General features: G+C 34.6%; 1 protein-coding gene and 1 long non-coding RNA gene across 6 annotated transcripts in view; one reads left to right on the forward strand and one right to left on the reverse strand.

Moving 5' to 3' along the window:
* Positions 1–25,350, reverse strand: part of LOC100875595 (uncharacterized) — a 412,310-nt gene that overhangs the window by 359,386 nt on the left and 27,574 nt on the right. The gene's annotated exons all lie outside the window — the stretch shown is intronic.
* On the forward strand, positions 15,233–17,184 carry LOC143264273 (uncharacterized). Its single transcript, XR_013037875.1, has 3 exons — positions 15,233–15,381; positions 15,511–15,964; positions 16,405–17,184. It is a non-coding gene; the product is annotated as an uncharacterized LOC143264273 (long non-coding RNA).

A 25,350-nucleotide genomic window follows, 5' to 3' on the forward strand; every position in this document is an offset into this window, starting at 1 on the left:
AGTTGAGAAATTGAGAAGTCGAGATATTTAGAAATTGAGAAATTTAGAAATTTAGGAATTTAGAAATTTAGAAATTTAGAAATTTAGAAATTTAGAAATTTAGAAATTTAGAAATTTAGAAATTATAAACCTAGAAATTTATATGCTTGGAAATTACAAAATCTAGGAAATCAGAAGTTCAATCATTAACACTTTAAACTTCCAAAAACTAAAAAACACGAAAATTCAATAAATAACAAACCTAAAACTTCAAAACACAATATCAGTCATAACAAAAAGAACCAACATAGTACTTATACATCAAAAAGCAACCCAAAATGCATCGTACTGAATTCCTAAACTACGCTACTTAATTTTTAAGCTTAGTAGTCATTTTTCCCTTTAAATTCCCTTGCAAATTTTTCAGAGGTATCATTTATGTCTATAAATAACAAACAAGCCCGATAGAGTATTAGAGTTGTCTGCTATCCCCTAGAGAGGTCAACCGTTCCGCAATATCACTACCAATGTTACAACTATTTGAGCCAATATTGGTGCTGTATCTACCACTATAATATATCTGATCCTTCTAATCCTTTACTCGAAGGTATTTTTGCCGTTGACAGACAGCAACTTTGAAACTTAGTTGAAAAGTCTGATTAATTCTTTCGAAGTTATTTCTCTAATAATAATCCTTTGGCCTATAACATCGAGTCAGACTCGTTACAGTTAAAATGTAACAAAACTAAATCGTATTTGTATACAGATCAAGTTTTAAGTATAACAATTACAGTTTATATAATTGAAGATAGCCACATGCAAAATATACCTAACATTTCAACATTCCTTATTTATCTTAACGCTACAGTAATAATTAGGCAGCTCATCCAAAACTCATCGTTACATCCAAAATACATCTAACATTTCAACATTCTTTATTTACTTGAAAGCTGCAGTAATAATTAGACAGTTCATCCAAAGATCATCGCTACATCTAAAGTACACCTAACATTTCAACATTCTTTATTTATCTTAACGCTGCAGTAATAATTAGACAGCTCTTTCGTACTTGTTGAAAACTTGTAGGCTAAGGAGTTAGTTTCCACTATTGTTCCTTAACTTCTTGTCTTATAATTTAATTTCCAACTGTGTGTGCCATAAAGAATAACAAGATCGTCTTGTTCATATTCGGCCTGGTCACACCTCTGATACGCCTTGTTCATGTTTGGTCCGGTAGATTTATCACGTCTCTGAGACGTCATTGTAAGGCGTTAACGATTATACAAATATAAAAAATACTTATTTCAAGTTATTTAATCGAATAGTGAGCGAGTCCGAGCGCAAAGGACATCCCAACACTTTAAAGGTGAAGGCATAAAAATTAGTTGAAGAAGGATCCAACTCTATTCAATCAAGCGATCGTAAAAAGAGGAAAAGCCAGTGAAAATATCTTCCGGCGCAAGAGTTAAGAAGTTCGAAAACTGACGTCGTAAATTAAACGTGTCGACGATTACATCGAGCAGCCCGAATACCGAAGCTGACGCCGGCGTCGACGTCGACGCCTACGCCTGTTTTCCACGGGCCAAGCTGACGAAGAAAAACGAGCCGCAAATATTAAACCGAACACTGGCAGACTGCTGTCTAATACTGGGCTTTTCAAAGTTCCAACGGCCAGAAAGGATTACACGCCAGGCGAGAACAGATATTACCACGCCACCGTGGAAATCCCACCGGTTCGAATATTGCACGGGAAATAAAGCGACTCTGTTTCGCGGTCGCGGATTGAAATAGCGGCTTCTGCCACCGCGAGCTTGCCCGACGAGAAACGTTCAGGATTTTTCTTTTTTTCTCTTTCCTTTTTTTTATGCTCTGCTCGATCGGTTGATTTACGTGCACAGAGGAACGTGAGAAAGTTACGTGATTCGCGGAGGAATTTCAATACGTGCAAGGAACGAATCGCATTGTTTTTTCTATTTTTTATGGATGGGAAAATTAAAATACTACGATTAATTGTTATACTTTTGTGGATTTCGTTGTACTGCATATTTTTGTTGTATGACCTCGGATTATGTCCCGATAGTGTGGTAATGAATATCATGAATCAATAAATCACTGTGAAAATTATTTTAAATTTGTTATGAAAAGTAGTACGTTAAATATACTGCATTATAGAGCAAAGTTCTAAAGGGTTAAATCCAAGAAATTATTCTCGGCAGCATAGTGTTCATTTCAAAAGTAATCAGTTCATGTTATCAAAAATGATCGAATACGATATCATAATTGTTAGGTCACATAACACAATACTATAGCTACTTAAGTTAGCAACTACAACACACAAGAAGTCGTTACCTCTTGTCGAGTACTTTTAGTTTATTATTATTCACATATGGGGAATAACCAGACCGCATACGTCAGATTTTTATTTCCCGAATTTGCGTACTCAACAGAACGTACCAATTGCGTACCAATAGAAATCAGGAACTGTTCATCTTGCAAAATAAGCAATCAGACACGAAATACACGAGGTTGTCCACATCGGAATATCTGATAGACACGTCGCTTCGGAACGTCGGATATAGACAGTCGTTTGGATCGTTAAAAATAAGTAGAAAATATCAGTGTCAAACAATTATTCAAGCTCCATTGATAAATATTAGGACTTCAAACGATACGAAGTTGTTTAATCGCCGTTGTCACGTGTCGTATACATGTGGATCGATAATGACCGTAGATTGAGTATAAAGTGAAAAGTCAAAGAGGAATGACGTACTCATAGAGAAACTTGACGAGTAAATCGAACGATAGAGAATGGGAAGACAAGCAAGGCGCATCAGAAGTCTGTGGATCACGTAATCAACAAGAAGTTGCACCGATGTAACTGGAAACACGGGATAACGAAGTTAGGAAAAGTACACCGTAGGGGCTAGTCACCAAACCCTGTAATTCCACGACTGGCATCACGTGTGTGTGGGTGTGTCTGTGGGAATGTGTGTGTCTGGGTCCTTGTTTACAGGTTCTGCGTGTTTGCATACGGGTATCTGCATCTCGATGGTAAATACCGTCGATGCGATGCAGTTCGCAACTTGTTTCCCAAGCACCTTATGTGTCCCCTCTAAATTGCACGTCCTCGAGCGCCGCACCGCATCCATACATCGTTATATTGTCAAATAAATAGACACCGACGGCTCTTTAAAGCGAACACGAAACTACAAGCATCAAATAATTGTTGGTCTTTGTTAAACAACCCGGCCAGAGACGTTCAAAGGTAAATACGTGTTCTCGTACATATGCAATTTTGGATGGTAAATGGTTCGTTTAAGTAATTTTATTTCATCGTTTGAGGACTGCGAGAGATGTAATTGTGTTTTTGTAGAAGTAGAAAGATGTAATGGTATATTTCAACATTTTTTATTCAAGGTTTTTTACTTTCTAGATTGCTGCATTTTTTGGGTATCGAGATTTACAGACTTTTGGATTTTTGAACTTTTAGATTTCTAGATTTTAGAATTTAAAAATTTTTACGTTTCTAGATTATTAGATTTCTAAATTTTTTGAGTTTTAGATTTTTAGATTTTTGGATTTTTAGATTTTTAGATTTTTAAATTTTTAGACTTTTAGACTTTTAGATTTTTAGATCTTTTAACGTCTAGATTAATAACTTGTTACATTTTTAGTTATACTTCTAAGTTTTCAAACTTCCAAATTTCAAATCCCAAATTCTCAAATTTTCCAATTCCAAATTTTCAAGTTTCCAAGTTATCAAGTCACAAATTCCCAAACACTATTTAACGAGTAATTTTCACTTTCCCAAAACCCAAATCCCAAGTTCTCAAGCCTCCAAATTCCACACCGCAATTCCCAAAATACGCAATTTCACTACGTGAAACCCATTATTTATTTCCGTTCCTCCATTTTATTTCTTTCCGAAGAAACAAGCCATACATCTCGAACAGGTTCAAAGACAATCACAACAATGGCAGATTGAATGGAATTTAACGCACATCGCGAGTGCAGACAACAGAAAGCCGAAAGATGATCGATTCGCCAAGAATACACGGCGGATAGCAATTTTCGCGAAGCATGGTTGGTTCCTCTCCATATTTGCACGTACACACACACGTATACAGAGGTTTCTGTATTGCCGTGTACACACGACTGATGTATGTTTGCTCGCGAATATCTGCATCTCTACGGTAAATACGACGAGTTATGCAGAGTACAATTTTCGATTCGTGTCTTGCATCCACCTTCTGCCGCCAACCCCAATCCGGTATCGTTTACGAAGCATGGGGCTTCTCCACGACACAGAAAATACGGGGTAAAAAAGATTTGTCATCGATTCAGGAAAACGATCGCGGTAACTGCTTCGGCTATAACGATTCAGGAACGGGTGTTATACCTTTGTTATAACGTTGTTTCAAGCTACCAATTTCTTTGAAGAGGCCACAAAGCGTTATGACCCTCGCGGTCATACCCTGCGATCGTAAATCTGTTCGATGGATAAAAAACATGTGCTTAAACCCTTTCCATACTTTAACAAGTTTAACTGATGCGTTTAATACTTGCCAATTTATTTGTCTGATGTGTCAGAACTAACTGTTCATATTTACAATATTGAAACGAGTAATGAAAGATTGAATGTTGTGATGTGCTTTGCAAGTGGACTCAAACTTCGAAACGTATTCAAAATTCAAGTAAAATTCATCATATTTGAACTGTGAGTCACGTTAAAGTTGTCAAAGTACATGTGATATATCTTACTCGAATTTTTAGTATGCTTCTATTTGATGTTTGAGTATAATTATCATTTACATAGTCTAGATTTACTGAATTTAATTTTCTTTATTTGGTTAAGTATTGTAGCAATGAATAGTTCTGACTGACACATCTGACAAATCCTAAGGGGTTGACATGTGTCAAGTGACAGAATTTGAATATATGAGGTAGTTCAAATATGTTTGAATAATAGTTTGAATGTAGTTATTCAAATAGTACCTTAAAAATTACAGGTCAAATGGCAGGTTCAAGAAGAACAGCAGGTTTAAGAAGAGTTCAAAGAGTAGATTAAATATAGTAGCTCAAATAGTAAATTGTATGTACTGGTTCACATTATTTAATAAATGTGATCAGACTCACTAATTTGCTATAGTAGTTCAAATTAAATATTCTTGTTCATACTAATTAGTAGTTCATATGTAATAATTCAAATGGTAGTTTAAATCCAGTTGTCGAAAATATATATTCAAATATAGTAGACCAGATAGCAGTTCAAATATCAGTTAGACATAGTAGTACACATAATAGCTTAAATGAAGTTGCTCAAATACTAGTTTATATACAGGGTGTCTCATAACTCGAGTAGCTCCTGGAAAGGGGTGGTAGAGGACGCGATTCTAAGCAAGATTTCCCTTTGCAAAAATGGGGTTTGAAGCTTCGTTTTTAAGTTATTAAAGAAAAACACGGACCAATCAGAGCGCGAGGATTTGGCGCCAATCACGACGCGCAGTCGCGAGAGCGACGCCTTCGAGCATAATGGCCGACTGGGTGTAATCCTCGCGCTCTGATTGGTCCGTGTTTTTGCTTAATAATTCAAAAACGAAGCTTCACACCCCATTTTCGTAAAGGAAAATCTTATTCAGAATTACGTCCTCTACCACCCCCTTTCGGGAATTACACCAGTTATGAGACACCCTGTATAGTAGTACAGATACTAGTTTAAATGAAGTTATAATACTAGTTTGAATATAGTAGTACAAATGTAGTTTAAACGTTATAGTTCAAGAAGTAATTTGAATATAGTTATTCAAATAATAGTCTAAATATTCAAGTTCAATTAGTAGTTCAAATACAGTTGTTCAAATAGTACTTTGTACACATCAAATAGTAATTTAAATAAACTAGCACTTATACTAGTTTTAAAAAATGTCTCTAATAGTAGAATAAACGTACCAATGAAGCCCTTCACAATTATGAACTTGTATTAAAGTCATCAATGAAATCACATATGTAACCATAAACAAAAGTTTACAAATGAGTTAATTTCCCACATTTTCTAAATGAAACCACGGAATATGATTCAAAGTAATATATTGCAATAATACCGTTGTAAATATTTATCGGAGATCGCCCACTTGAGCATTCAAATGCATGCATTTACTTTGGAAACTGTAATGTATTCTTGAATATACATATAAATATTCGCGGTGTACCGATGAGAATTAAGATGAACATCACGGAGGACATCTTGCATATCTTGACGAAGAATTCGAGAATTACATTGCGCGTTATTTTACCTTCATTTCCTGCAGATTCACCGTCGCAAGATAACCTTAATGACCGTAGAATCCATTCTTTACCTTCATTTTGTAGGAGAGCAGAGCCTTAACAACCCTTGCATCTGTTGTTTCAGCTTCATTTATTAAAGCAACATGAGAGGCAGTTCGAATCGTCACAACATCTGTTTACTTCCGTTGTTCAAAGAAAGAAGGGTATTTATGTACGTTGTTAAAAAAAAATACGACATTGAAGTACATTCTTAACAATTCCAATTTTTGTTCCTTTGTTCGTTTATTAGAGAACGAATATACAGGGTAGTATTCAGGTATAATTTTTAACAAAACGACGTTAAGGTGTAAAATAACAATAATATAAGTAATTTCAATAATATAAGTCAATAATATTTATAATTAATTAATAATATAAGTAAATATTTTCATTTCCTAGAAAAATAACATTGAAGTACTTTTAATGTCGCTCAGAAATAAACGGGTACCCTAAATGAATACATGTACAAAATCCCTGTCGGATAATCCACATTTCTGTGCAATCATCCAGTGAATCGACTAATTTAGAAGGTGTAATTTTTCTGCAGAGGAACTCGTTTCGTTCTCTGATATCATTGAAGAATCTCATCCAACTGCGGATGATGCGGTTCCTCGTTAACCGCGGAAGCAGACGAAGAGATTGTTCGCTATTGTCGTTTTTAGTCGGTCGGCAGAATGATATGCACTTCATTTCTAATTCATTAGCGGCAGAATCTCGCCTCGTAACATTTACACGTTTCTGCGAAACAGGCAAAGTTTTGGGGGACGCAACCGTGTTTTCATCAGGCTTGCAAGTAGTCGCAGCTGCCTTCCTTTGCGCCGACGACGATGACGACGACGACGCCAGGGCGTGTCGTAGAGTTTCGCGTTTACACAATACACAAATACAGGCCTCCGAATACACGTAATTCAAAGTGGAAAGGGACCAGCAGCCTTCCAGCTCTACTTTTGCTAATTCCATTCCGTTGTTGGCTGTTGCAGAAAACAGCCAGCCTCGAAGAACAACGACTGCTACGTGTGCCGAAACTATGATTGCCGCTTTTGTTGATCATTTTCATTTCGCTGATGGAAAGGATTCGTCAGTTTACCTTGGAATTCTGCTGCTGTTAATTAGAACAGTATAATGTTTAACGTATCTCATCGCATACGTTCTTCTACCATACGATTTTACCCATTCACATTTGCACTTTGTTTTAATATAATTTGATATAGGTATTTCCTAACTCGTGTGTGCATTATACACACGTTAACCTCTTAGGCACGTCTCAACGCGGTACGGCAGAGTTTAACACTAATTATGCGTAAACAGCACCACAGTGTGTGAAAATGCAGTTCTCTACGCGAGTACAAACAACCATGGTTGACATCTGTATGTTATGGTATAATATCGTGTACCGAATCTCTTCTAGCTGCAAATTATAAAATAACACCCTACTAAATTTCTATGCAAAAATAAGACGTAGCTCTCTTTTGACAATAAAATGCATTACTTACCAATACAGTGAAAATATGACGCTGAAGAAATACATGAAATGAGTGAGAATAAAAAGAAACGAACTCACTGACATGTTAAATATTAAATAACTGAGATTGTGTCATTATTTAACGATAGCAAGCCGAAACTTTATCGGCAGTAAACCTCGGCACTCAGCACTAATGATCGAGTTCAACCGAATTTCAAAATCCCTCGCAAATACGCAAGCGGTTCAATTGATTTCCGTGGGGATAAAGCCGGCTGGCAAATAAAAAACAGTCAGATACAAATTAAGCTGTATCGGAAATAATCTGTAAGGATATTAGGGAATAACCCTGCGTATTTTTATTTGGGCGGGGTTGAAATTGAAACGACTGCAGTGATCGATAACAGAAATAGGCGATCGGTTTGATCCGTTCGTTAGTTTAACCCTGGAATCGATTATCATCGCGATAAGACTTCGCGATCGTCGAGAGAGTAAATACGATTAAGGGAGTTAAACCGGTGCTAATTCAGACAAATCCCTGGTACTCGTGACCAGCTTATTGCCTGGGTTGAATCACGAGCTTCTCGCATCGGTTACAAGCGGACAAATGTACATACAGAATGATATATTCAGGGGTGTGCGTGTATGTGGCCTGCAAGCGAGTCTGATCAAAGGCCGGAAGTTCGACACTGGTACTTCGTTTGTTCGATTTAACGACGCGACGTTAATTAATTCGGTCTCTTCGATGCTAACAACCACGATTTCGAGCTGCCGCCGATTCTGGGTGGAAAAAGAGCGCTGGGAAAAACAACACCCGGCTGATAGCACTTTTAAATGAAATGAACGTGGTTTTTGACACGAGTCAAAATTGCAATGTTTATTTGCACGCGTACAGGTAGTTACAATTGACTAGTTTAATGTTGATAATACTGTTTCATTTATTACGTTGTTGTATATGTTCTTCTTAAGTGGAATTTTTAAGAGATACGAGGTTTTGCAGATTTATGAAATCATGAATTTTTGGGATTCATATTTTTTATTTCTATAATTGAGAAAGTTCACTTTCCAAGGCTTAAAATTCGATGATTTCTAAATACCTGAATTCATGAATATGTAAATTTGCAAATCACAAATTTGTAAATCTAGAAATTTTCAAATGTCAAAGTTTTTAATTCTCATGTTTCCAAATAATCAAATGTCAAGTCCTTAAATTTAAACATTTTTGAATATCAAATTCTTATTCTCCAAATGTCCAAGTCTCAAATACTTCAATTCTAAACTAATCAAATCTCAAATTCAACGGTTCACAAATTTCATGTTCCTAAATTACAAATCTCAAATTCTTAACTTCTCAAATTTTCAAAATCATCTAATAAAATTCCTAAATTTCCAAATACCCAGATTCATTAATTTCCAAATCCCTATATATTCATAACTCTTCAATTCTTCCCATCTTAAATTCTTACAAGTTAATTCAAATTTCTAATTCCCATATTTCTAAACTATCAAATCCGAAAATTTCTAAATATCTAAAATTCTTAAATCCCCAAGTTCCCAAATTTCTCGATTCCAAAATTCCTATATTCCCAAATTCTTAAGCTCCCAAATTCTCAAATTCTCAAATTTCCAAATTTCCAAATTTCCACATTTCCATACTCTCAAATTTCTAAGCTCTTAAATTTCTAAAGTTCCAAAATTCTTACATTCCCAAATTTCCAAACTACCAAATCCTAAAAGTTTCAAATTTCCAAGCTACCAAATCTCTAAAGTTCCAAATTTCCAAATTTCAAAATTACCAAATCATTAAATTTCCAAATTTCTCAATTTTCCTAATCCCTAAATTCCCAAATTCCTAAACTCCCAAATTTCTAAATTACGAAATTTCTAAATTTTCCAAATACCTAAACCCCCAAATTCCAAAACATTCAAACCCCTTAATGCATAAATTCCTAAAGATCCTAAATCCTTAATTTTCCAAATTTCTAAGTCCCCAAATCCCTATATTCACAAATTTGTAAATTTTCCAAATCCCTAAACCCCCAAATTCTAAAACTCTAAAATCCCTAAATTCAGAAATTTGTAAATTTTCCATATCCCTAAACCCCCAAATTCTAAAACCCTCAAACCCCTCAATTCAAAAATTCCTAAAGTTCCCAAATCCCTACACTCCCAAATTTCTAAACCCTCAAATCCCTAAATTTTCACATTTGGAAAATTTCTAAATCTCTAAATTCCCAAATTTCCAAATAAAAGCAGCTCACACTGAAACTCGCTGAACCAAATCCCGTCGAAATACGCATACAATAAGCACTCGTTCTCCCGATAAAAACGCGCCCTTACCTTCAAATCGACCAAATCGAGTACCGCTATTTATCAAACAATTTTTACAATTCTCGCATAGTCGATACCATCCGTGGGTCTCTACTAAACCCGTAAAAAAGTGCAACAAACGTGAAACTACGAGACCCAAATAAAATCGAAAACTGTCTGCGGTGGAAATTCGTGCTTTCATGAGACCACGTGGTGAGTGGTGGTGCTTTTATCCTGACAATTCCGTGCTCTCGAATGAACCGTGTATCCATCGCAATGCTTTATCGTGCCGGCTATGTCAAACGCAAACCGTGTGTCGCTCCAAGATTAAACGCTTCGGTGTTTTTTTTTTCTCGTGCTGCTCTTAACGAAAGAGGATCAAAAGGGAAGCGTGGAAACGAAATGGCCGAACTTTCGCTACGTTCCGGCGGGAACTTTGATTTTTACGACCGGTTCGCTGTCAGAGAGGCTGGAAACCATTATTTTGTTGATTTGGATTATTTGATAGGAATATAGGATAGTCGACATAGTATTAATTGGATACAAGCAAATTTTTCGGATCTGAACTTTTGCTTGTACTCGATATTTTTGCTTATATGGAATGATTACTGTGTACATTGGACCGAAAGAATCTAGATAGTACATATTCACTGTAATTGGTATATTCCTGTTTTCAATGGTTGCTATGCTCAATTTTTAATTCTGAATATTGTAGAGATTAAGATAGAATGAGTACTTTTGCACCGTTTTGTTTTGTATTTTTGTAAACACTTTTATTATTTAACAGAAAACTTTAACTTTTATAAGAAGGAAAAATAAACCGAAACTCTAACAATAATTCAAAGAACAAAACTTAATACTATTTAACAAACACTGAACTTTTTTAAAAGAAACGCCTTTACTTCGTCTATTTCAAAAACGTCTTTTTCTCGCCACGCTCTTCAATAAACAACGCTCCTTTTTTTAAAAAAACACACATCAAGCCCGCTCGCTTTACAACGCCTTGAAACGTCGATTATAACAATTTACAATATTATTATATACGATTAACATTTATTACCGACGAACGGTCATGGTCATTTTCTCATTCCCATAATATGTTCAATCTTGTAATGATCAATATATTCAGTTTTTCAATCATTGCAATGTTTAATCTTGCAATGATCAACATATTCAATTTTTCAACGATTACTATGTTAAATTTTTCGGCGATTGATATATTCATTTTTTCAGCGATTGCTATATTCAATTTTACATTATTGATATATTCAATTTTTTAGTGAATGCTATGCTCAATTTTTCAGTGATTGATATATTCTATTTTTCAGCGAATGCTATGTTCAATTTTTCAGTGATTGATATATTTAAGTTTTCACTGATGAATATATTCAATTTTTCTGTGATTGATGTGTTCAATTTTACAATGACTAATATCAATTTTAACAACATTTTGATTACAATGACTAATATATTCAATTTTTCAACAGCTGGTTTCTTCAACATTTCATCTATATTTACATGATAATTTACATGATCTATATCTTCAACTTGTAACAATTACTATGTTTAATGAACACTCAAATTTTCGATTATTGTGTTTGATCAATATACTCAATTTTACAATGATTAATACTTTTAGTTACATCAACCGAATGCTAGAGTTTAGCATCATAATTCCATAATAAATAATTTATTTATTACTAGCATATATTTTTGTAGTAAATTAATTTTAAGTATATAATGTGTATTTTTCTTTCATAAAAAACAGAGACAGAAGATCTATGATATTTTACCGCAATTACCCTCACTGTTACTTTACTTACACAAAGAGAAAAGTAACATTAATCATTCTGTAAAGAATGAATTAAAAGTATTTTTTTTAAAATGCAGAATACGATTTTCATTATAAGGAGCAGTAAAAAGGAACACCTAATAAACATATATTTTAAGTAACATTAAAAACAATACCCATACATTTAAATAACAGTTATGACACGTATAATACATCACCCTTGACAGTTTTTAGCTTCTTCTCGTCCCCGTAGTAACACGTTACTTTCACCCGCGTCTAAAGCAGAAGTCTCATAACCTACAAACTATATTTAATAAATTAACTGTAGGAATTTATGATATCTAAGAACACTCTAACAACTGGTTTAATACGAGTAGTTCAACTATGAATATTAACAGGTAAGTCGAAATGGTAGAAACTCGAATGATCCGAATTAGCAATTCAGTTTAACCACCGCACGCGATTCACGTTGTGGGTCAGCGTTAATCAACGGAACAAAACAGACATTATGCACACGCAATTATGAAACAAAAATGATCTATAAACGTTTATGGAAGTGGAGAAAAGGCGTGTTACTTTCATCACGCCGTTTTGTCCTTGCTCTCCCCTATATGACCGCGCAGCGATATGAATTCGCCATCTCGATAAGTGGACAAATGAACATACCTTTTACCGTGAATAATTTAACGCCAGACGTAATCCCCGGTCCGAGTACAACGTGAGTGACTATAAAGGGAAATCTTCATCGAGGAAAATACGAATCAAAGAAACGAAAGCTTTCAGATAAAGCATCAATCTTGAATGATATTAATTTACGGTTTCAACCGATTATTGCGGATCTCGCCTATAAGGATATGCATATTGCAATTTCTCCATTAAATTTCTCTTGAATATTTCAAACGCGTGCCGCAGTTTAATGCTATTAGTTGGTGGCAGGCTTTGATGCCATTAATCAACATGGTTCACCATTCCCCAGAACACGGTTGACAGTTTACAGAACATGTCTTCCTATTACAGTTCCGTTGCAACAACCTTCTTATCGTTGCCGGCAACGGAATAACAATACGTCGCTTCTAATACGCTGTAAAACTGTAATTCACAAAATACAATGAATATTCCAAGAATAATTTACAAAGTGTTTTTATTAATTCGTTCAAATTACAATTACAAATTTAATGCAGTCTAACAATCATATACATTATACTGCAACTTGTGTCTCTAATTTGAACAATCATTTTTTTAAATATTTTTTCTAATAATATCTGACAATCCTTTTGTATTAAAAGTCACTTCTGTCTCTATTTTGCTTGAATGATAATTTTTGAAATATTTTGTTTGAATGTCTAAACTGGTGAAATTTCTACAGTAACGTTCATAGAAATTTTTTAACAGAAACTGCAGTAAGAGAATAATTGGAGGCAAAACATTGTTCAGTCTCGGTAATCCGCCTCTCTAGATAAATAGCCATGCACGGGACAGTCATATATACGGACATTGATACGAATCATCAGTGCGGGCATAACTTTTGAACAATAGTGTATATACACTTCGCTTGCTCGTTATAATTGTTCCGAAGAAGTCTGTCCATTATCAGCGACAAAGTCTCGCTCGACTTCTCCGGTAAAAGAAAATCCCGAGTTTCAACGTTGACGTACAATTTATCTGAAACTCCCGGCGGATAGGAACGTAAAAACCCGTGGAGAATCGGCAGTACAATAAAACGCACACCTTCGCCCTGGTTGAGTACCAAAAAGGTGGTGCATCGCGATGGAAGGAAACCAAAACAAACAAAACGAACCATCCTCTTGGTTGTCGTCGTCGTCGCGATGGTACGACGCGATACAATGCGATAAAAACACAACCGTGGAAACTCACAGAAATACCCGACAAGGGAGTAGTCAAGGTAACGCCGGTTTATTTCGTGCTACGGGTAAATTACTGGACGCCAAAAAGGGAGGGGGTGAGCGCAGCTTTGGAAGGATCGGGGATGCCAGGAACGCGAAAAAGAAACAATCAGAATAAAAAGAAGTTTTCAAGCAGAACAAGAAAGGAATGCGTTTACCGCTCTCTTGACAACAACCCTTAACAATCTACTGGGATTTTTCAAATTTCGAGACGTTGCAACCTATTTGCTATATTTGCGGCACTCGAATGACACTGGGAATGTACGACAATTTGTTATATTGGCAAGATTCAACTGTGGTGGAAATGCGAACTAGAGAGTTCTATTGGTTGAACAGTTAAGAAAGTTGAGAGGAATGTAATTCATGTTGCATAGTTAAGAAGGAAGTGTAATTCGTATTGTGCAATTAAGAAGGGAATCTGGTACGTGCTGCGCAGTTACGAAGGGAATGCAATCCATATTGCTCAGTTAAGAAAGGTGTATAGTCCGTGTTGTACAATTAAGAAGGGAGTATAATCCATATTGCACAATTAAAAAGGGAATATGGTTCATGTGGCTAAATTAAAAAGAGAACGTAATCCATATTGCACAATTAAAAAGGGAATATGGTTCATGTGGCTAAATTAAAAAGAGAACGTAATCCATGTTGCAAAATTAAGAAACAAATATAATTCATGTTTGGCAATAAAGAAAAAAATGTAGTTCATGTTACGAAATGAAAAAAGAAACATAGTTACGAAGGGAATGCAATCCATATTGCTCAGTTAAGAAAGGTACATGATCCATATTGCACATTTAGGAAGGGAGTGTAATTCATATTACACAATTAAGGAGAGAATGTAGTTCATGTTGCTAAATTAAAAAGAGAACGTAATCCATGTTGCAAAATTAAGAAACAAATATAATTCATGTTTGGCAATTAAGAAGGAAACGTAGTTCATGTTACGAAATAAAAACGGAAACATAGCCTATGTTGCAAAATTAAGAAGGGAATGTAATCCACATCACGCAGTTAAGAAGGGAATGTAATTCGTATTGCACAGCTAAGAAGAGAATAAAATGCATATTACGTAATTAAGGGAATATAGTCCATGTAGTGCAGTTAAGAAGAGAATATAATTCATATTGCGCAGTTACGAAGGGAATATAATGCATGTTGCATAAAGACTGGAATGAAAGCCAAGTTGCGTAGTTAAAGCACAGAGGGACAAAAATAAAAGTTTCAGGAGGCGCAAAAACCTTTTACTACTTCAATCCTTGTCCCTGTCCTTATTATATCCTAGTAACGTCATCTACATATAGAATAATCGATAACATTCTGCTATCGATAAGAAAATCAATTTTACTCTGATAACGAAATTAGTCACACCTGTATTTCAATCACATTCGCCATAAAATATCTTCACATTATCGATGTACCTAAATATACATTTCGATATATCGATAGTCATCTCTAATTACAACATAACCGCAAAGAACGCGTTTACCATCGATCAACCGTGGAAAATACGAAGAGAATTTCGAGCGAACAGATTTTTCCAGGTTTAGCGATATTAAAATTTGACGGGAGGCGTTTGCATCCTTCACCGATTCCCTTGCAATTCAATCCGGCAGGTATCTCGTGCACGCGCCTCTATTTTGCCGTACGAACGAATTTCTCTGTCTCGATATTTTGTAAGCTCGCTTTTAGCCGTCAAGTATATACGTATAATATCTCGTATTTCGATCTCCAAACGACCGCAGATGTCCCGCAGCGTTGTTCGCCGTCTTCTGGTCTCCATGCATGCAAACGTCGAACCGCAGAATCTTCTGAAAAGGATCGTTGCTCCGGTTTCTTTCGATACTCCAAATAAAAGCGTTTGAAACGTGCGCGTGTATCCGGTTGCATTCTTATGGAGAAATAACAATAGACGCGAATAATCGGGTTATTCGAGAGATTCGTGCTGTGATGCTGCGGTCGTATGCAGTTGTTTCAGCGACGTTTCCTGCTGGTGGTTAGAACGTGTTGCGTTTCCTGTATACCGTACAACTTCGTTTATATGACCCCATCAGGAGACAAAGTGGTTCATATAACCGGATGGCTCGTATAACAGAAGTCCCCCTATTTCTGCACACTATCTATGATTTTACCTCAGTTAACAAGACTTTATGTTTCTACCAGGAGATTCCGTGAAACATTCCATCTTGAATATGTAAGGTAAATGATCCCATTATGAAACATACATGGTGTCCCACTTTTCTATCGACTCTTTGCATATTCTATTCCTAGAACGCGTTAATATCGCGAAATTCACACGGACTGTTTGAAAAGTTACACAGTACAGAAAACTATAAGAGTGTAACTCCTTGCCCTACTATGTAGTATACACGCATGACGCAAACTATAGTTCACATATGACAAACCACATTCTTATTTTCACTGCAATTTTGGGCATTTTGGGAAAGATTGAATTTTGCGATTGATTATTTTCCTGCAACTGAATTTTGGGAATTTTTGCATAGTCAAGGATCGTTCAAGGCAAAATGAGTTTAATATTTTCACTTTCTTTAATTGTCCTAATGTTATAACAATAATTATCTGTAAACGCAGCTGTCTAGAATTGTAAATTATGCTGTATAATTTACTTCGAATTTCAGTTGGATCACAGCAAAATTTCGATGAAACTACATAAAATTTAATGAATGTCAGCTAGCAAGGGTATGTACACCCAAAAAATGGAATCATTCTGGTGCTCTGCAAAATAATGGACGAGAAGAGAGGATGTTTTCACGACAATGAATTTGCACTTCGATTGTGCGAATATTTATGGCGACAATTTTGTCGATGAAATAATATTGACTTAATGGCATTTTAAATGGACGATCGGACACGATATGTGTTTTGCTAAATAATAAAACCTGGATATCCCATTAGAATAAACTATACAGCACTCCAAAACTACTGAATTTTAACAATGCATTACTTTTAAAATCGATATTTAAAATCGTTATATTTCGTCTATATTTGAGTACTATCAATTTGTGCAAAAAAGTAAAAAAAATGGTGTTTTGAAACGAAATAGAATCCTTTAGAGTTTTTAGCTTGTTTAGAAGTTGCTCTGCTGGAAATCGAAGAATTAAACGATTAAATAAATTTAGGACAAAATTAATTTTCAGATAAGTTACTTCAATGTCTAAATAATATTTCCTCATAAGGTATATGAGAGATATAATTAGTACAATAGTACAATTTACATGTTAACACCATAAAAATCCCTAAGCAAATTTGTTATTATATTACATGTTCCTATTCTTAGAATTACATAGTAACAAAATTTATTACAAAATTTCAATTTATTAAAAAATATGAAAAGTGACAATTTATTCGTAGCATGCAATGAAAGAGTTGTCCTTTTCCTATATTTCATAAAATTTTAATCAGTCGTTTAAATTATTCATATAATACTTTTTAATCATTTTTATTTATGGCATATGCTAGTAATATTTTACGTACAAAGAGCAAACATTTTATGTTATAAATTATGTTATATATATTTGTAACTCTTGAATAAAATATTTAAGGGCCAATGTTTATATAAAATATTTTTCACGTGTTGATACATTTTGTAGAAAGAGACTGGGGTGCCCTGTAAAAATAGTCATTGACAAACAATGACTTAAAAAAAACTGATCAATCTTTTTGATCAAACTTTTTGATAAAACCTTGTATAATCGCAGTCTAGCAAAAAGAAAAATACGAAATTAAGTATTTCAAGACTTAAGACTAATTATTATCCACAAACAATGACTTAAAAATATTGATGAATCTTTTTGATCAAATTTTTTGACGAAACCGCAGTCTACAAAAGTGCCTATAATTTGCTAAATAACTACCGATATTTTTGTATAACAAAAATACCTTCAAAAGCAAAAGATTAAGCGTCTTAAAACTTCCAGAAATAATAAAAAAGTGATAAGGAAAATAAAAAAAGAATTTGTTTCAGTTTCACGCGCCTTTCGTGCTGTTTGATCCAAATATGCCGGGGAACTCGAGCACTCGAAGCATCCGAAAGGTGGCTCCGGATACGAATATCCGGATTCGTAAACAAGCGGATATTAAGAAGTTGGATAATTTCCGCAGCGGGTGAGATAGAAAATATCGCGAAACAGAGTTAGAGCATCGCGATATCATCGAATGGTCGATGGGTGGGTCCCGGTTCTCTATCGAGTGCTAGAGTTCAATAAAACGGCTTCGACTTCGTGACCAGTATTTCAGAGACCGTCGACCACCTGTCTCCACCTCTCTTTCTCGTTCGTTCGACGACTGATTGGAAGCACATGGCCTATAACACGGCTGTTAACAATTTTTGGCACGGCTCTCTATAGAAACAGCCCTTAACACCCGACGACACCCTTTTCTTCTCCCTTCTTTCTGTTTGCGGCCGAACGTCTACACCCGACTTTCGCGGCAATAAAAACGTTTGATATATATTTCCGGTGTTTACGAGCTGCCCACCAATGTTTCCAGTAATTTCAGGGGTTATTTCGGTCCAATATGGAACGAGACGCGTGGAAAATCTTCGGATGTTATTAACGCTTTCTATTGTAACGTGGGTACAATTTATATTTAAGGGTTGTAATTTCAAAGCTGTACCCGGTTGAAATTGGTTTTAGAGGAATACTGGTTCTGGAACGTTTCAGGATAAATTTGATCGTAACATTGCTAAGATGTAATGGTTAACATGAACATGATACAATATCATTTTTTTGTTTTCAAACTTTTATCATTTTTCGAATGTTAATTGTTAATTGTACAAATGGGTGAAATGTAAGTTCCCTTTTGGATAAGGTGTATGTAAAATTGATAATTTCTGAATATCTAAAATTTTCATGTTTGCAAATTGTTAATGTTCACATTTTCGAATGTTCAAAGTTGTTATTTCTTAAATTTCATAAATTTTCAAATTCATTACTATTGAAATTTCATAAATTATCAAGTTTTCGATAAATCTCCACGTTCCTTGATTTATGGATATTTGAATTTCCTAATTTTTCCATCCCTAAAAACCTATGTCTCTGAATATCCAAATGCCTGGTGATTCTATATTCGACAATTTTCATTGTGTGCAAACTTTGTCCTCATATTATCACAACCATACATCCTATTTCTATCTAATATCTCACAGATATTTTATGCGCCTAGAAAACGTAATATAATTCAAAGAACTTCTTAGCAAAGTCATGATTTTTCCAGGAATAAATAATTCGTAAACGAAAGGACTAATCGAAAAGTTTGACCCAATTCTATTAATTTATAATCAACAGCTTTAAACGCAAATTCTGTTCGAACAAAGTACACATTTCCTAAACTTTGTCCTTAAACCTTCGTTCGAAGTGAAAATCGATTTCGGTGTCACATTTCATATCTTTCATCGAAAGTAGGAGAAACAGGAAGAAACATCGCTATTATCGGAGAATTTGATCTGGCGGAAGATCGTTAAACAAAATTGCCCAGCTACTGAAATTTTCTCCAACGATGGGGAGTTGAAAACGTACGTCCCTACTGGTTGCCGGGGTCGAGAAAAGCCCAGTAACGTCTGAAAGTTTTAACTAAATTCAACTTTGGACAGAGAGAGTAAAAAGTTCCTGGCCGAGTGTTCGCATCTTTATGGAAAATAAGCTGGGTCAGAGAATGCATGAACGTGACGATTCCGAGTCACATTATCCACAAAACCACGCTATGAATCACGCCGGAGGCAACCGGAAGTTGTGTGGAAACTCGTTCAACAACGCCGCTGTAATTCCTCGTTACAATGAACAAGGTTACATTGTTGCTAAACGACGAAATTGATGAGAAAGAGAGAGGAAATGCAGTAACGACGTTAACGTTTGGAAAGTGGGCAACTTCCTCCGAGCATGGAATTTTGCAGGGCCCAAGACTGAGTCTTCAAGATTGGAAATTATTCAAATTGCTAAATTCTTAAGTACTTGTTCAGATCTTTTAATTTTTTAAGCTTTTGAAATTTTATGATTTCTAGATTTTTTAATTTATAGATCTTATGGCTTTCTACATTTTTAATTTTATGAACTTACGAATTATTGGAGATAAAAGCGATATAAGAGCGATACACGAATTAGCATTAACATTTGTCTCCATCTAGCGATGTTAATCATCATTGTTCGTTCCTTCTTGTGTTCGCATGTTTCGATTCAATTTTGTTCTCTAATCTTCTTCTCACGTAATTCTGATTGTATTTTATATTGTTCTTAAATAAATAGTTTTTGTGCTTTGTATACATATAATTAATTACGACACTATTCGTCCACGGATCTCCTCGCCTTCAACACGAATTTTGTAATTTTGTAGATTTGAAAAAATGACGATATATAAAAAGGAAGTTGCCAATATTCGTTATAACCCTTCAGAATTAACTATGTAGAGAAAATGGCGATATACGAAAAGGAAAGTGCTAATATACGCTATAATCCTTGAAAATTACTTATGTAGAGAAAATGGCGATATATGAAAGGAAAGTGCTAATATTTGCTTTAATCCTTGAAAATTACTTATGTAGAGAAAATGGCGATATATGAAAGGAAAGTGCTAATATTTGCTTTAATCCTTGAGAATTAACTATGTAGGGAAAATGACGATATATGAAAAGGAAAGTGCTAATATACGCTATAATCCTTGAAAATTACTTATGTAGAGAAAATGGCGATATATGAAAAGGAAAGTGCTAATATTTGCTTTAATCCTTGAGAATTACTTATGGAAAGAAAATGGCGATATATAAAAGGAAAGTGCCAATATTCGTTATAACCCTTGAGAATTAACTATGTAGTGAAAATGGCGATATATGAAGAGGAAAGTGCCAATATTCGCTATAATCCTTGAGAATTACTTATGTAAAGAAAATGGCGATATATGAAGAGGAAAGTGCCAATATTCGCTATAATCCTTGAGCATTACTTATGTAGAGAAAATGGCGATATATGAAAGGAAAGTGCTAATATTCGTTATAACCCTTGAGAATTAACTATGTAGAGAAAATGGCGATATATGAAAAGGAAAGTGCTAATGTTTGCTATAATCCTTGAGAATTACTTATGTAAAGAAAATGGCGATATATGAAAAGGAAAGCGTTAATATTTGCTATAAACCTTGAGAAATAAATGCGTAGGGAAAATGGTGATATATGAAAAGGAAAGTGCTATTTGCTATAACCCTTGAAAATGAAATATATAGGAAAAATAGCAATATATGAAAAGGAAACAGGCAGTATTCGCTATAATTCTTAAAAATTACGTACCTAGATAAAATGGCAATATAAGGAAAAGAAAGCTGCAGGGTTCACTGTAATCCTGTAGAATTACTAATCCAAAGGAACTGGCGATACAATAAAAGAATTGCCATTAATCTAGAAAAAACGACGAAATAAAGAAGAAAACCGCAGAATTCTCAACAGTCATAAAAAGTAACTACATATCATGCGTGTTGGCCTTACCTTAAGAAAGATGTCGACGCACGAAAAGAAAGTAGCAGCATTCTCGTGTAAATTAAAAATAATACATAGTAAGTCTCAAGTATTATAACAAATGGTTGAGTTTCTTTCATCGGCACTTTCCTTAGGGAATCGCAGGGTGCTCGATCATTGTACGTGGCGTTACTTTTTTCCAAAATGTTCCATATTTTATACCCTATCTACCTCCCATGCAATATAAATGTGTACGGCATGCTCGCATGCGTGTCTGAGCAAAAATAAACGCCGGCAGATAGAATCCGTGAGATAAGAAGCAAACTGAGCGAAGAAACGAGTTCTCGTGCTAGGGGAAAAACGACGAAACAAAACGGAAGGAACGGAACAGTCGGAAGTTTCGATACACAAATTGTCGGCGATCTGTGAGACGGTGCGGATATAAACGAGAAGTTTGCAGAAGTACAACGGCATACGTAAATGGAATACAGCAGCGAGGTATCACGTTTTGCGCGAGGCTACAAGGCTGGCTAACAACGTTACCGGCGTCTGACTCCTTTTCTCGCAGTTGAAAATGAAATAATAAAGAAAGAAGAAGAAAAAAAAGGAAATGCCGGGACGCCCGTCGTCGGCGTCGGTTTGTTCCGTTTCTGATGCACTCTCCACGGTTTCTTTCGCGCTCATAAAATTTCGTTGCTATCACGATTAATTCTCGAGTGCGTCTCTCAAAGAACGGAAACTACTCTCCTCTGTTTCGTTCTCCAACTACGCCGGGGTCATTAATGGCTGGAATGGACTTTGCAGACATTTTTGATAACGTTTTGTCAAGGAAATTCCGAGAGCATCGCGCATGATAAATGTTTTAGTTAAAAGCCTTTATTCAAAGAACAAAGGAAAGTCACAGACGATTTCATTACAGAACGGTATCGCAAAAAGATACATATAGCACGTTAATTTGACATTTTAGAAATTGAGGAAAATTAATGTGCAGCTCTGATATTAAGAGTCGTAGAATAAACTAAATAGTTGCGATTTATAGCGAATGATGTTGCTGCATAAAATTACGAATCGAAACGTTAAAACTATTGCAATTTCATGTCAGAAAATTGACATAAAATGACACTTGCAGAATGTCAAATTACAGCTTGAACAATGACGCAGATGGTTATATAACATCAACATTGATATTCCCAATAAGAAAAGTCTAATTGTTTCGAATAGCAAATAATATTGTTGCATTATAAATTTCGAATTTCAAAACAACAAAACTCAATGATAATTTCATGACAGAAAAATATCATAAAATAACACTTATAGTATACCAATTTAAAGTTTGAAAATAAACAGAAAAGACAGTATAAGATCCACGTAGATATTCGTAACATAAAATGGCTACTACGATTTATAGCAAACAATGCAAATCCAACCTGAAAACAATAAAACTTCAAAACAATTTCATGACAGAAAAGTATCACGAAATGACACTTATACATCAATTTAAAGTTTAGAAAGTGACAGAAATGACTACTTCAATCCGACATCGATATTCACTGCACAAAATGGCTGACTGCGATTCATAGCAAACATGGTAGTATTGACACAGTATACTCAACTTAAAAATGTCAAAACTCTAACACAATTTCATGACAAAAAAATAGCACCAAATAGCAGCTACATGATATCAATTTAAAGATTGAAAATAACAATAATGATAGCATAAGCCTTTAATAAATACTTTTAATATAAATAAAGTTATTGTGACATGTATCAAGCATCAAATCTGAAGAACTTAAAATTGAGAAGAACATGGTATTCCTAAAGGAGGAAATATATCCTAAATTAATATTAAAATTTAAAGAATAAATGTACAATTGTACAGTGCTTAATAACAAAAACATTTATTTCTCAAATAACACAAATGTTTATATCTGACATATATTCTCTGATTATTTTCCTTGCTATATTTTGAGATTACCCTTGCAACTTTGTCATCACGATCCCGTCGTCCTCATACAAAATACAATGCACCGTCCCTAAGAAGCTCAGTGTCCTCGTTCAACATAAACTGCAGCTAAATTAGGTGAAAACAGTGAAGCAGAGAATGCTTAATATCTTTTTTCTAAATAGCCCACGGTAGAAGCATGGCGTAAGACAGTCTGTCTGGCTACCTACGTGCTGAAGTACTCGGCGAGGACATGCTAGACCGGTACTACCGCTTTTTCTCTTCTTTTATCTGTCAGCTTCTCTGTTCCTCTTTTCCAGCAGTATGCACACATGCACGAAGAAATGCTTGCTCATTCTTTCTTCGCCTACCTAGTACGTTCAAGCATACACTCAGAAGCTCGCTTTCTACCTGGCTGCGACCCGAGGGCATAATAATTATCGCGAAACGACGATTCAGTTACGAACACTCCGATATCTTCGATACAGTTGGCTGAACTCATAGCCAATATCGTTGTAACACCAAGAGAACCTTAAGAGTAGACGTATATAGCTTGCGTGCTTAAAAGCAAGTCTTATCGACTTTGAAACGTATCATCTTTGACCCGTATTCCAAACGCCGTGTATAAGTACATATATTCGGGAAATTATGACATCACTGTGGATATATGTCCCCAAGTGTTTGGATAATAGGTCACATTTTCACTGATATATTGTTCACCGACATTATTATACTGTAAACGTTGTAGAATTATATAGGATATATAATATATGGTATATGCTATGTAGGGTATACATAGGTATAGCATATGTGTACATATGTATAGGATATGTGGGACACATAATTATGTAGGGGTGAAGGATTTAACCTTCTCCAGGGAACAGCAAGTAGGGCTCAAAGATGCCATATTTCATAATTGTACTATTTAATTGTTTTTTCCAGAATAATAACGTGAAATCTAGAATAAAATTTCAGTTTCATTTCATTTACATTTGTTTATTAATACAACTATTTTGATAACAATTACTAACAAATTTTAGTTAATCAATTTTAATAATTCAAATTTACCAATTTAAATATTAATATTTATGAAATGTATTTATATACAATAACTTCTATAAATGTGATTATTGCAATTTTCTTGATTTTATCATTCAACATATGTACATTCACATTTCTACCACTGTAAAAATTAATAAAATCAAAAGTAATCTTAAATATATAATTCAATGATTACATCTATGATTACACCTATAAATATTAATTATATCTACATGAAATTTTTGTTCAGTTGCACGAATTTTTTTATCTGTTTAAAACATCTGAATTACTATCTCTGCATTATTGTTTAAGAACAAAGTATTAATTTTATAAAAAAAAGTGTACGTTCACACACTCTTACGAAGTGCATGTTAAAAATCTGTGTCAAAAAGTTAATATATGTATGTCAATAGTTTGTTTTGTTATTTTTGAAGCATCTGTGTTATTTATAAGACAATGATTTCTCGATATCTCTGGCGACCCAAATTCGACGTTTTTAACACCACGTTTTGCTTCGTAATTTGGGAATGCGATAACGATATTGGACCACTGATAAGCGAGTTGATACATAAACTTAGGGTGATAATTGACGCGTTGACGTGTCGTGATCAACTAAATTTGAAATGTACGTGTGATGCAACGCAATAAAGTGAAACTTTCCGAACTATTTGACAGAAAACATATATCTCGCAAATAAACAAATTTTATTTCAACCTGTCCTTTAATTTGCAATATTGCAAAATTTGCGTAATTAATGTGAGATTACTTTATACATTTGCAAAATATTTCATTTTGTTTTGTGTATCGCAAGCATGATTATTATAAATGTTTGATAATGAAAAGCTGGATTAAAGCTTGCATAATGAAGATTCAAGCGTGAATAAAAAATGAAACGTTGTCGATTGCCTTGTTATGGTGATAAAAATTTGAAAACTGGAGATTTAATTTTGATATTTGAGGAATTGAGAATTTGAGATTTTCAGAATTTCAGAATTTCAGAATTTCAGAATTTCAGAATTTCAGAATTTCAGAAGTTGAGTATTTGAGAATTTAAAGTTTGTGAATTTTCTATTAAAAAAATAAATAGATTAAAAATTAGGATTAGAAGTTGAGAATTCAGGGGGATTGAGAATTTTGAAATGT

Source organism: Megachile rotundata, chromosome 4 (genome assembly GCF_050947335.1).
Source record: "Megachile rotundata isolate GNS110a chromosome 4, iyMegRotu1, whole genome shotgun sequence".
Taxonomy (NCBI): Eukaryota; Metazoa; Arthropoda; class Insecta; order Hymenoptera; family Megachilidae; genus Megachile; species Megachile rotundata.